Consider the following 14040-nt stretch of genomic DNA (forward strand, 5'->3'; position numbering starts at 1 on the left):
AAAGCACAGAACCAGACAGCCTCACTCCTTGGGTTTGCCCAGTGTAAAAGAGCGAGACAGAATGAAAAAACAAAGCAGCTCTAACCCAAAATATTCTGCAGATGTGCTTCGTCTCCTCGGACTCAAGAAAATGAACTGGGAAGTGAAATGCCAAGAATATTAAAATAATTTTAAGAAGTAATTATTATTCTGAGTAGCTTCCCCTCAAATAACTTAACTGGCAGCTTACTGCAGGTGGAAGAAAGGGAAACCAGTCTCTTGAATATAGATCTAGGACCTGCTGGAGTTATGATTTATTAAAAAGGCCCCACTAATACAGCAACTTCATGTGGAAGGAGACAAAGAAACCTTTGCAATAAGACAGATTGCTGAATGATTTAAAATATTACATCTTTGACAGACACTCAAAACACAATACTCAGATACACGAAGGAGTCACTTCTGTCCTGCCAAGTCACCTTTCTGAACTGTGCTGTAAATTCCCTTGCTTCGCTAAAGCCTTTATGCTTAAATTTCTGTAAGCTAAGCAGCAAGTAATAATCAAAATGGTAAAATATTTAATTACCAGCTACTTTACATTACATGGCCACTCACTGGATGACATTACATATACAATTTAGGATGAGTGAAAAGAAAGAAAAGGAGGGCAAAAAAATAATCTAGTAACTTCAAGTGCTAAACCAGCAAGAGGAGGTTTGCATTAAAAACAAAATTTAAATAACAGAAAACTATATTATTAAAGAAAAAAACAAAACTGAGCATGATTCTTGTTACTGAACAGGAACTACAAAAATTATGGCAGTTTTTAAGTCTTTTTTTTTTTTTTTTTTTAAACCTTGTGCCACCCTGACTAACACAAATTACTATCTTTATTAGCAATGAACAATAAGACAATTCTTAGGATTAAAAAGCTTGAAGGCTCTACACCTTTAGAAGGAAAAAGCATTTTTAAAATCAGTATGAAACCTTTTAAACAAGTCTTAATTAGTGACCCAAAATGTATGCCGTAACTTTTCATCACCTCATGGGTGATCTCTAAACCTCTGCTGCATACATTGACTGTCCGCTTAAAAGTTTAAAGAGCTAACAAAATGTTTTAACGAGATACAAATCTCAGAGATCATTAATCAATATGTTCAATGTTATTTGTGATAATTCATCATGACATGATATTAATGGGTTACTGTACCCTTCAGAGGTGAGATTAATGCAAATGAGCAGCCACAATTAACTTTACTGCTCCCAACTCACAGGAATGGACAGATGATTATAAATGACAACTATATGTCAATTACAATATCCAATAAAGTGAAGCTTAGAGGGCAATCTATCTACTTTTATAGTTCTTGCTTGACATAGCTGAATTTAGCTCAACCCACTGTTGTCACAGTGTAACCACTGCTTTGAAGGAGGGGTCAAATTTTTAATTTTCTATTTCTTCCAAAGGAATGCAAATTGTGCATCTAAATGCATTGTCTGAAGAAGGAAAGCTGCAGGAAACCAGGAACAGATGTTGCTTTCTTCATCAGCTGAAGAAAATTGTATCTGTTCTCAAATTGCAACAGCAAGGCCACAAAGAAAATAATCTGTCCTGCTGTGTAATATATTTATTCAATTAAAAAAAAAGACCCAACATATTAATACTGCAATTGGAAGGAATTTACATTTGGTAAACTGCTTTGTCACACGTAGCATGCTAAGTCCACTCAGGTTAAAGACACCGAGTGAGGTGTCGACTTGTACGTGCATTTCGGTATACAAACATATTGTCCGATCACCTCTTGGGCACAAAAGCTTCTGTAGCAAAGAGATAAGACTTCACAGGAAAAAAGTAAAATTTCTAGTGACATCAAAAGAGGTAGAAACAAAGGCTTTAGATGCTCATAAACCAAACACAGACAAATTGAAGAAATTCTGAAAACATGACAGGCAAAATCATAAGATACCTCTGTACATGATACATTTACCAAAAATGAGGAAATCAACTCTGATAACATGCCCAGATTCTAGGCATGCTGCCCTCCACCAGAAAAAAATAAAACTTCAATGACGATAAGAGAAATGCTGGTCAAAGCATTGTAGGAAGCCATAGAGAGAAACACCATAAAACAAGATATTTCCTGTGATTTTCAAAACTTTTCGTTGTAGTGTCTTTCCTATGTCTTAATGGCCATGTGGCCATCACAATGCACTCTGGCAACTCCCCCGCACAGGGGTCAGAGATGTGCCCTATTGGTAAGGATGAGCCCCAGGGCAACCATAAGTATTACTGCTATGTTTTATACATTTACTCATTAAGCTTACTCAACGGGCCACCTGAAGGTATGACGTTCGCTTCTCAGCATGTGTGTAAACTGCAGCACATACTCAGTCTCTATAAATCTGATACATATGATTTCCAGAACAAGTTAAACCTGCAAGGCGTTTTGGGATAAATCAAGAACGCTTGAAACAGCAGCGGAACACCTTCTGCCAGTTGTCATCACCAAGAACATGGTTTTCTTTGAGAAAACTTACAGGAAGCCTCTCGCTTTCTATTTCACTTTCTCAACATAAAGCATTTGACATTTATTTTAGCTACAGTTAAAGGAAGAATATTGAAAAGTTAATTGTGATTTGTTTTTTGAATTTTCCTCTTCTTCCTTATACACCCATCTGAAAGAAAAAAAAGGGGGGGGGCGGGTAGCTTTTGTGGCTTCTGCTTTGCTTTAAGCAGCACCTAATTCTACAGCGCGAGTCACATACAGCCATTGCAGCCTATAAAGACCCATTAAAATCAAGGAAGAAGATTGTGGAGAGGCAGGGTATGGAAATACCTCACAACGCGCATCAGCAGCTCCACTTGGAAAGTATTCAATAAATGTCAACGGGGGTTTTGGCTAAGTAATCTTATAGGCACATCACTAGATTTTCATTATGCAAGTAGTAAGATCTCGTAGGTATGTTCATATCTCAATACTTTGCTGAAGGACAGCAGGAGAGTTCCTGATTTTCTTTAAAGCAATGTTCTCCAAAGCATGTCTCTCTCCCCCACCTCATTTTGTTTAATCTAATCATCAAGAAAAATGGTTTTCTACTGCATAAAACTGCTGACACCATTATCATCATTTTCAACGTGGGGAAATAGGAGAAATTCTTTACTGCTTCCAATATGGATGATAATACACATTTTTGTGACAATATTTTGTCGAAGTCCTGACACATCCTGAAAAAACTGTGCTTTTGAGAAGAAACAGTTACCATGCTGACCTCTAAAAAAACTGAAGACTATAACTACCCCGTAAAAAAACTTTATGATAGATAATTAGCCTCCGAGCTAATATTTTAACTAAAAGCAGTATGCCCTACAAACCCTCAGCAACCCCAAATTTATCAGCAGAAGTGAGGTTTATTCCATAAAAATAACGCACGACTATAAGCACAGACAAATACCAGATAAATTCCTAATTTAAACTATGCTGAAATTATCCAGGAGGATTTCCTTTCGGATATTTTGGTTTTAACTAATTAATCAACAAATTTGAGTTGGTTAAATAAAACCTCTTCCGACGCCTCTCATTTAATTGCAGTTTGGCACCAACAAATATATATCAAAATTATAGTATCTCCCTTGACAGGAAGCTCCTTGCTTCCACACACAGTTATGGCTCTCTGCAGAGTAACCAAGAACTGCTGACAACCTTGAACACTGCTACAACAATATTACTATACTTGGCAGAGAAGTACCCTTGCGGCAAGAGAAAAGCTGTAATTTTGACTGTCACTTCACATTACACTAGATATTATTTCACTGTATACACACACTCACAAACTCTTAATAGACTACAGTTTTCTCACTGCCCAGCTCTTCTGTTATAAATGACAATATAATACTGTTGACCTACCGGTAGGATCATTAATAAAGCTAACATTTAACATCACTGAAAATTTTCTTTTAAAATACAGTGTCATAAATTGTCTTGTCCTAGACATCTCAAACTGCTTAAGTAGCTTACAGTTATTTCATCTATTTTTTTATTCATTCCAAAAGAAAGAAAATACCTGAAAACAGAGAGGAGTTATAACTCCGTTGGATGTTGATAACATGCTCTTAACTGTTTCAGTAATTGCTGATGTTGTAAACATTAATACCATCATCCATAAGCTGCTTTGGTAAGAGAGTTATTAGTATACTAAAAAAAAACAAAAAACCCAAACAAAAACAAAACCATTTTTCTAGATTTCCAACAATAACCTAAGTGCCAAGGTAGCAATAGGTGATAAGATAACTGGGGATCAGAAGTATAGCTGAGTTACAGACTTCCTCTCTGGGCCCGTTTCTGTAGGTAGGAAAATGAGTATAGAAGCATTTAATTGAAAAAAAAAAAAAATTGAGCACATAAGTGCTCAAGGTGAAAGCAGAGCCCCTACTTTAAAATTTTAAGAGGTACAAAGTGTTCTGCTTTGAAGATCAATATCTTCATGACTCGATGAAAGGGGTATTTGGTTCTTTTAAATCAGATCCCATTCCTGTACTCAAATTAGTTTACAGCAAACATCACCTCTTTATATTTTATGTTGAATGTGTTCAATACAAAGTCTGCCTACTGATTTCCAAAAAATTTTTCATGCATATATTCAGAATTTGCATAGTAGCACTGTGCATTAACAAAAGCATCTCAGTGAAACGTAGCCACGATCGGTTACTATAGGTAACCCTAACTTGCTAGAAATCAAGTTATGTGTTTTGGAAGACTCTGATATCAACTCACTATACTGCAAGCAAATCCTATGTTTTTAATAAAAGTAATCCGATATTTAATTAAGCAAACTAGATTTAAATAGACCCAAATGGCACTTTGAAACATTACTAAAAAGCATCATACTGACTTTACTGTTGTTCAGGTATATTTTGCTTCTACCCTTGTGATATTGGTATAGTGTTTCAAATGCATTTAGAAAGACACCATCTCACTCGTGTTGTTTAGATAAGGAAGCATCACTGAACCTCTTTGCCCTTCTCCAATAAAATGTATCAAAAATTTCAGTACTGTCTGCTGACCGCACCACATTTAACAAGATTCGCAAATGAACCCAGAGTAAGTTTCCCACTGTGACACATTAATAATAAGTTCCTTATCCCATCTATCCCAAGCCATGAATATGTAATGTTATAAAATGAGTCCTTTTCACACAACAGAACCTCAGACGTGAATAAATAAAAACTATCCATCACAAGCCTGTGAAAAATTAATGAGAGTTCTGAGACATAAGAAAAAATTGGTTACTGAGATTATAAGGTCCAGTATGTAAAAACTATGTTCCTTACCAGCTGTAAATTTTATTTTAAAACTTTACAAAAAGAGTTAAAAAAAATACATATGTGACTTTCTATAGCACATTTACCATAAGAAACAGAAAAGGGGAAAACGCTTTAATGGCGAGACATATATCTAAGCAATCCAGACAGCATTCAGAATCAGATCAAACGCTGTCATAACAGGGAGTTACATTTCCAGTTACAGCAAAGTTGTAACCTTAGACATTTAGGAACAGACTTCCTATTCCATTCCTTTCCCCATCGGAATGGAAATTCCTGATGAAATAAGGCACTGTATCACCCTAAACTTCATTTACTTGGATAAAATAAGAATGCCTAGAAATAAATTATTTTCATTCATGTGCCTCTTTACTGTACCAGTGAAGGCTTCAGTCTTTTTATATGCAGCAATCAGTTTTGCAATACAAAGAGAAATAAGAAAAACAAAAAAAGTATATTTTATTTTTTTCAAGAGTCGAGCTGCCACCATGTTTATTAATACATTTTACTAATCTTGCCCAGAAGACCGTGTTGATGTCTGGGGAGGTCAAGCGCAGTGCCAGGCCCATTCAAACTGCATCACCAAGAAATGCTGGAACTTTGCCTTCAGACAGGGATACGAGCAGCTAGAAAACAAGAACTGCCCGAGTCCTTGAAAGACCTTCGCCAAGGCAGACAGCACTTCTCAAGCAATTCTGCCAACAGCCTTTGGATGATCTTTATATGTCAATGGATAATGTATGATCTGCAGTCAATTTTGTGACCCGTTGGCCATTTCAATGCCTAGCAGCTACAATGAAAATGATGCCTTGCAATACCAAACTAGGTCGCTTATTTTTCTTCAGAATCTCTGTTCACTCAGCTGTCCCATTAGCTAAGTCTCTTTATATCCCACCATCGTTCCCACACCCAGAACCTATGAGTTCCTCCAGCTCTGGCCTCCCAAGCCATTAACTGTTTCTTCTTTGTTTCTTAATTCTGATTTTAAAAAGTGTTTAACTCCTCTTTGTTTACTTCAGTGACCCCTTTCTGTTACTAACCCCATGCTACGCTGGGTGTATGTGAACACGTTAGACAAGCGTTAGGTTTCTCCTTTCCCAGTTGGTGTCTGTGCATGAAGCGATGGGGTTGGTGAGCACGTTACTGCCCCTTGCCTCAGTTAACAGGACAGGGGACCCTAATGGAAACACAGGCAGTAACAGAGGCCCCTCCCTCCCCAGCATACGGATCAGATTTCCCAAGGAGTGGCTCCATCACATAAAGACCTGATCAAGCAGGATGTTTTATTCTCGGTTTCTTGAAAGTGGTTATGTCTGAAAGGATGGCCTCCAGAGTGCTGTCAGAGGTGTCCATCTGCAAAATAAATTACCTTTTGAAGTCTGCACTGAGAGTGATTGAGTGACTGTGAAGAATTATTTATTAGTCTTAAAATGCCAGTGGATACAGTTAAGGAACTATTTTTTTCTGCAAAACTACCATGGTCTCAAAGAAGCAAAGGAAATATGGCACAACCCCCTTACACCACCAGTTTTGCTCGAGGAGGAGCAGGTCTTCCCTACATGTCTCTACAAGAATTCAGTCCCTCTTCAAAAGTCATCTCTTCCAGACAGATGGCTTGACTTTCTTTTGGTGTGCTCTCGGTCACATTTGTCCTTCCTGCATCTAATGCAACAAATGCAGTAACTGGGGAGGCAGGGGGCAGACATGGCGACATGACAAGTCACTTGAAAAAAACAACCAACAAAACCAAAAACCAAACCACAAAACAAATACCCTAGCACAGTCCCATTACCATAAAGTTGTTCTTACCACGATGAGAAAATCTGGAGCCACATAATTTCCATTACAGCCTTACTTTTTTGTGTACTGGTTTTGGGAGCAACACCTAATAGATGTCATTAGCTAACTCCTCTATTTTTGACTATCTGACCTGTAAGTCCTTTGGTTTGCATTCAAAACTAAGGATTCTCCCATACTTTCAGGAAATTTTCTTATTAAAGTTTTCTTTCCCCTTTTTGCTTGTGAAATTTCAGTCTCTCAAATGTGTTCACTAGACTATTATAAGACCTTGCTGCTTAGACAGGTAAGAGATTTCCAGCTGTGCCAATGCACCTGAAGATTCGTTTCTTAAATACCCATATTGCAGGCTGACCTTTCCTGACTTGATACACATATTTTGCAGGGGAAAGGCCTTCAGATCCATGTTCAGTCCTGTCATACGCCCATCATACCTACACAGGCACGCATGGCAAAAGCCTGCCATACATCTCTGATGTCTACCATTACTATACCTTGAGGTCAACTCACATATCAACTCCAGTGAAGAAAGGCCAACAAAGTTGACTAATTTTCAAACATATTTTAACCCTTACAACATCCATTACCATACATGAGCAAAAGACATTGAAATATGCTTTTTATACCAAGGGGCAGGGGGGGATTAACAGACACTGCTGTTTATCCTTCAGTTCTCTAAGTCACAACAGACAGCAGCAAAGGACAAGCCAGAAAGGCTTTCAATATACTATTTCCATCTGAAGAGTAGCAGCCCCTGTAATGCACTTCCTATGCTGCTGCAGCGTCAACGTCGCTCTGTATTTTTTATGCGATCTATATTCTCACTTGTTTGGCACCACAGCGGTTGCAGTTGGCAGTGCAGTAGATGCGTGGGCAAAGCATGAAATTAAAAGATATTCTTCCCGCATAGCGCTGACCATGCAAAAATCTCAGCCAATAACAGCCAAACCCCAGAAAGTTTATTTTTAAACTAGGGCAATATACCATTAGTTCTCAAGTTTAATTCAATTGATTTTCAAGCAAATAACAATAACATTAACCCATAGATAGGACAATCTTACGGTGATGGATGAGAGTGCTATAGCGAACACCCAACCTCACACAATGAATTCTCCGCCGTCAGACAACTCCCCCATGGGACAGCCAGGCAGATCTGGACAAAAGTGATTCTGGGGCCAAAAGGAGTTCCCTGACTTCATCACCTCAGCAAAGATGGATTCCACGACCTTCTGAGAAAAGCCTATATATAATTTTTGCTGAATAGGCCCCTCAGTTAACAGCAGAATCCAATTTGTAATTTAGCCTTAAATGCACACTCCACAGAAAGCTATCAGGTAAGAAAAAAAACTTGACATGTAGATAAAAATGCTTTTTGACATACGTAAGTAAAAATAATACTATGGCATTTCTCAAATTAGCCATGTGAAGTGCGCATACGCTAAAAAAGTTTCAGTGTATAAGCATCTATTTTGTTTTTACATTTTTTTTGGACCAAGAAAATATTTGTGAAAAGAATAATAAATAATTAATTTCACTGGCTGCAAGCTGGGATTCTTTCCTGGTTAAACTATATGCAGTGAAATGGCATTTAAATTATATGAGAGAATTGATTCAAATGGCTTCCATTAGCAATTTGGCAGGCTGCTGTGAATTGCTCCTAATCAATTTTAAATAATGCTATTCTATCTGCGAATGGAGGCATCCTCACGTTAAACATCTCCACATTGCAGAACTGTAAATCAGTGGCTAAAATACAAATTTCTTCATATCTTCTTATAACTCATTGTGTTTAACAATGTGCCATCAGCGAAACTAATGCAGAATAAAACAACCGCATGTGTCCTCAGAGAAGTGTTCTGGGCTCTAAAGGTTTTCTCTTTTATCTCACATTAATGAATATTTCACACTAATGTTGTTCTAGGCCATTTTACAGTACAATTGCATCTTAATTTTGCTTGAGATTTTATCAATCAAGTGTAATTAGATCCATTTGAGCTGTAAATATTCAGCATACACATAGCATAACTACTTGAAGCAGGTGTGTTTGTATTATGAGAATTTTCATTAAAAATAACGGAAACTGCAAAAATGTTAGCACACATTCAAAATTTTCTGCTTCTTGTTTAGAGAAGACATTTAAAATTTCAGACCAAACTTTTTTCCTGCAAAATCTCTGTACAGCAAAAGAGAACAAATTCTACTTGTAACAATCGAACACCTCCGTTAAGTAGCATGAAGGACATGGGTTTAGGGGTGGGCACAAGACCATAGGTACATAAATCAGTCTGTAGCAGTTTCCATAAAAGTAGCCACATTGTTCAAATAAACCTATAAATAGATTTATAAACATTCAGTATGGAATATCTTAAACTGACAACAAAATCTAACCTATCATTGCAATATAAATTTTCAGTTTGATTTTGTGTGCCATGCAGAGACACATGGTTGGTTTAGATGCTGCAAAATTATTAGATGTGAACTCAACATGGTCACAATCTTCATTATTTTGATACGTCTGGCAAAGGTGGTGCTAATATCTGAGTCAGTAAGTGTACCTATCTCTTGGAACAGAAGCTCAAAAAAAGCTTGTCCTGGTAGTTTCAGTGATTCTGGTATTCAAAAAGTCTCTTTCCTTAGTTTGATATCCTTCCAAGGTCTAACTCTTAACAGATCATATTTGATACTAAGTCTGTTAAAGAAAAAAAGTGTTCATCTTGTACACAGATGATTGAGCCTTGGTTCAGAAAGTTTTCCAAATACAAGAAACAATTAGCACACAGCAGATTCAAAACCAGACAAGAAATTCACATTTTCTACACTGGGAAGACCTGAGGAAAGAAAACATGAAGTGGTTTTTGAACACAAAGAAAACAGGTCTTTAACGGACTGTGTCTGCTAAGGTAAATCAAAGATTTACTTTACAGAGCAGTAAACATGGTGAGGAGGAACCACTTCCAAAAGACCGTAAGGCAAAGTGCTGTAAGTGAATAAAGCCATCCAACACTTCCACTCTCCAGCCCCAAACATTAAAACACTGCTTTCAAGAATCAGAAAAGTTAGAGTTATCACACAGGATGCCTTCACTTATTAATAATCTATCACCCCCTTCTATGACTCCCCCAAAAGGAAGTGTGGAAAAACAGAGGATGAACAGACGGATGGAGCTATAGAGGTGAACAGCTGATATTAAAGAATGCTTAATTCCATTCTGTTCTGCTTTTAACTGAATACATAATCCGGTCAGTGAAGAGATGCTACTGTTTACTGAGGTTTAGGAACGCACATTATACACCTATAATGCTTAAATTCCATAGCACCTACACAAGAGTACTTGGTGGCTGCCCAGGTAACTGCAGCCGTGCATGCCCGTGGATGAAAGGGGCACTCTTCCAAGTCCAAGGCTAAAAAGATACAGCTGTTACGGCAGGCCACAAGTCTGGAGATGAAAGGGGCTGTAGGTAGACAGGGCTATCTCCTCCGAGGACTGAAAAATGCCATCCCTAATGTACACCTCCATCTGACTTAAAGTCAGAAGGTAGCTATTGCTATACTGTAACATTGTCTCCAGCTAATTTCATCACCAAATCATGCTTAAAATGCTCAAGAAATAAGGGATCTGTGATCAGTTCTCTGGGGGCAAATATAACCTGCATAACTCACAGGAATCTATCCTGACCACTTGGCTACAGATCATTCTGCATGCAGTAATTCTTCAGCTTTCTTGCTGAAGTTTAGCTAAGCTGGGGGGGGGGGAGAAATAAATTTTCAAAGGTACAGCTATAAAATAGCACACATGAAGCAGCTTATTTCCAAACCTACTTTGCTCTGACCCTACAAAGCACAGCAACGACAGTCCTTACCTTTCTCTTAGGGCTCACAAGGTACAGGGACAGGATCAGTCTCTGTTGCTGAAGTTCACTCAGCGCTTGGCAGAGGATACTACTAGTAGCAGCAATACTGCTGGTGTCCACACACAAGCTTGAGAACCTGTAGCTTTCTGCTCAACGGGAGTCCTGAAAAATTCCTCTTTGGTACCACAAGAGTTTCTAGATTCCACTGAAACCAGAGGGCAGATAAACCATTCTAGCCACTTATAAAAAGGAGGTGACCACCACTGTTTCCTCTGGATACAACTGAAAAAAACCACAATTTCTTCTTCATTTTTCTTTGTACATTCTTTCAGCATGTACAGTCATATTCCTGAGCGAGCTTTAACAGAGTTTGCAAATCAGTAACTACAGAGTCTCAGCACATCAGTACCAACTAGCTACCCAAAATTTCCAGGGTCCCATGCAAGTTCCGCAGCCTCCACTGGACCCCGCACTACTATGTGTACATGACATAAGCACCTCTTCAATTCAATGTAAAACTAGTTGGGGTATGTCCCCACTGCATGCATTCACACTCCACACCATGACCATAGCTTAAGAGAAGCTCAGCAACAGAGCTTCGCTGCAGAGCCCCAAGAGTCACCACATGCTGCTTTGGTGGAGCCACATGCAGGTTGCCTTTATCTTTTAAAATATGCTATCCCTGGAATACTTTCCCCTCTCATCTTTTCACAATTTAAATTTCAATTCTACTGGACAGATATTAATTGTACCAATTGTTATAGGAATCCATAGCTATCATCTACTCTCCAAAATCTTTTTATCTGACAGCAGGGATGATACTGTATCATCTTACTGTGAATTAAGATGACAGTTTCTTAGTTAGAAAAGTGTGAATATACAAGACTATAGTACTTACTATAGTAATTCGATTATATTGAACAGAATACAGCAGTACATTCTCAAAAGCATTATTCTAGATATAATAAAATAATTTGAATACCAAGAACATCTAGATCATACCAGGAGGTGCCATGAAAGCTAAGACACTGAAAAAAGGATTGCCTCTCTCCCGCTTTCCTTGTGAAATTTATTTAAATCATTACCTACCCAAAACAGAAGTTGAAAATCCTTTCTGATGTGAGAAAATCAGTACCAAATTTTGTCTTGCAAAAGATTTTTTGTGGTATGTTAACTACTTCAAAATAGAGGTCTATGGAGAGAAGTATTAATACAACCTACAGAGGAAACAATTAACACAACCCTTAATGCTAAACAATCTTTGAACTCAGCACATTTAGATGACTAGTACATATCAAAAAATTACTGTTCCTATTTCTGCTGGTTGCTAAACACAGTAATACAACAATATCTACCGCAACAGTATTATGCAATGATCCAGTTTTAATGCACACAAGCATTCAAGAAATTAGATATAGCGAAAATCTCTCATGACTACTTAAATTTTAATCACTTTTTTATTGTTATATTGCAGGAGTCAAGAGTAGAGTAAACAACGTTCTTAACCCCAGTGGGCCTTAAGCAGGTACTGTGTACAGAAATGCGAAGATGTTAGCAATTTCTACTGTTCAGAGATGCTAAAAAAGTCTGCCGTCATTCAATACCCCCTTGCATCATTAAAAGAGTCTTATACAGCTCATTCACTGTCAGTTTAGATACCTTAAATCCATCAATAGTATTAGAAAAAAATAGCTAGATTATCGAAACAACATTTCGACAAATCTTTAAACCAACTTCTCTGAAAAACATTTTGTTTGAAGATTTTTCACAAACCTGTACAAGACAAAAAAAAAGCATAGAAGATCACATTGCCTAAGCTTGCTGAAGTAACTTAGGATTTCTATTGAGAATGAGTGCTGTAGAAATAAACAGTATTATTTGCCTGGCTGAGTAGGACAGCTAGTAAATTAAATCTTCGACATCATCTTCAAATATTTTTTATGAACAGGTTTTGTATCTAGCCCAGAAATAAAATCCTGGAGGTTCAAAATCAGTTTTCTATGCCAGCTATAGCCATATGTTTGACCAATTTCTTCCTCAAACACAAAACCACACACATGTGCACTGAACCTATTCATGGTTATACAAACTGCATATTTAGGCCACGGGGACATCCTGAGCACCACTTTGCAGTGCTGATGCATGCAAGGTTACCCAAATGTAACTCAAATCTAGTGCTGGACCCACTATTGCCTCTAATGGATGAGAGTTCTCTCACCATTGTTACATGATGGACTAGGAAAAAAACTCAGGAGAACCTATAAATAGGCAGAAGTAGGTGCAATGAAGACAGGACACTACATCCAAAGGAAGAGACCCAGTACTCAGGGTCAGCCACCACGGAGCCCGATACCAGCAGGGACGCCTCAAAAGTGCTCTCTGGGACACGCTACTAAAGGAGGTAGAGGCAGAACATTTCTAAAAGTCCTGGGATAAATTTCTTATTTAGAAGTCAAAAAAACTCTGTAGGCTTCTTTCACACTGTCTGCTATTGGCAGGTTTCAGACAACTCCCCAGCAGCTCCTAATGTATGTATTGTAAATCCTCCATAACTTAGAGCATTTTTCCAAAACCAAGCCATATCACCCCTATCAGCCATCCTTACCGCATCCAATAAACTATGTAAATAAACACTATGAAAAGTTTTGGACTTTCACTACCTGTATTTTTCTATCCTGACCTCCCCTATCACCGGCAATGCACTCATCAGTTTAGAAATCAAAGAAGAAACAGGTACAAATGCAAGAGCTTTTCTGCTCTTGAAGTGTCTGATAAATATAAATACCAGCTTTACATACACAGCTCATGACATCTTATGACTTTTTAAAGTGTATTTAATAGCTTAAAAAAATCCCTCCAAATGGCTTTAGTCATTTGCTGTAAATGTCCACTATAGGTCACATGCTCATCAGATGGAGTACATTTAGCATGCATTTATGGTCTTGCTGTTGCTTTTTCAAAACAAAAAGATATAAATCTTAATACTCTCAGTACTAATGTATGGATACAAGCCATTAATCACTCTGACAAACATATGTAGGCTGTAACCCTGTATATGCTTAAAGAATAGAAAGCAGACAAATACAGCTTACA

The 14040-nt window shown here is 37.7% G+C and overlaps 2 protein-coding genes across 10 annotated transcripts in view; one reads left to right on the plus strand and one right to left on the minus strand.

Moving 5' to 3' along the window:
• Window positions 1-14040, minus strand: part of WWOX (WW domain containing oxidoreductase) — a 550369-nt gene that overhangs the window by 475541 nt on the left and 60788 nt on the right. The window lies entirely within an intron of this gene.
• Window positions 11306-14040, plus strand: part of ADAMTS18 (ADAM metallopeptidase with thrombospondin type 1 motif 18) — a 485565-nt gene continuing 482830 nt past the window's right edge. Inside the window, exon 1 of the mRNA XM_080410687.1 lies at window positions 11306-11315. The gene's annotated coding sequence lies outside the window, so the exon portion shown is untranslated. The remainder of the gene's footprint in view (window positions 11316-14040) is intronic.

Source organism: Falco punctatus, assembly GCF_963210335.1.
Source record: "Falco punctatus genome assembly, chromosome: 14".
In the NCBI taxonomy this organism is placed as follows: domain Eukaryota; kingdom Metazoa; phylum Chordata; class Aves; order Falconiformes; family Falconidae; genus Falco; species Falco punctatus.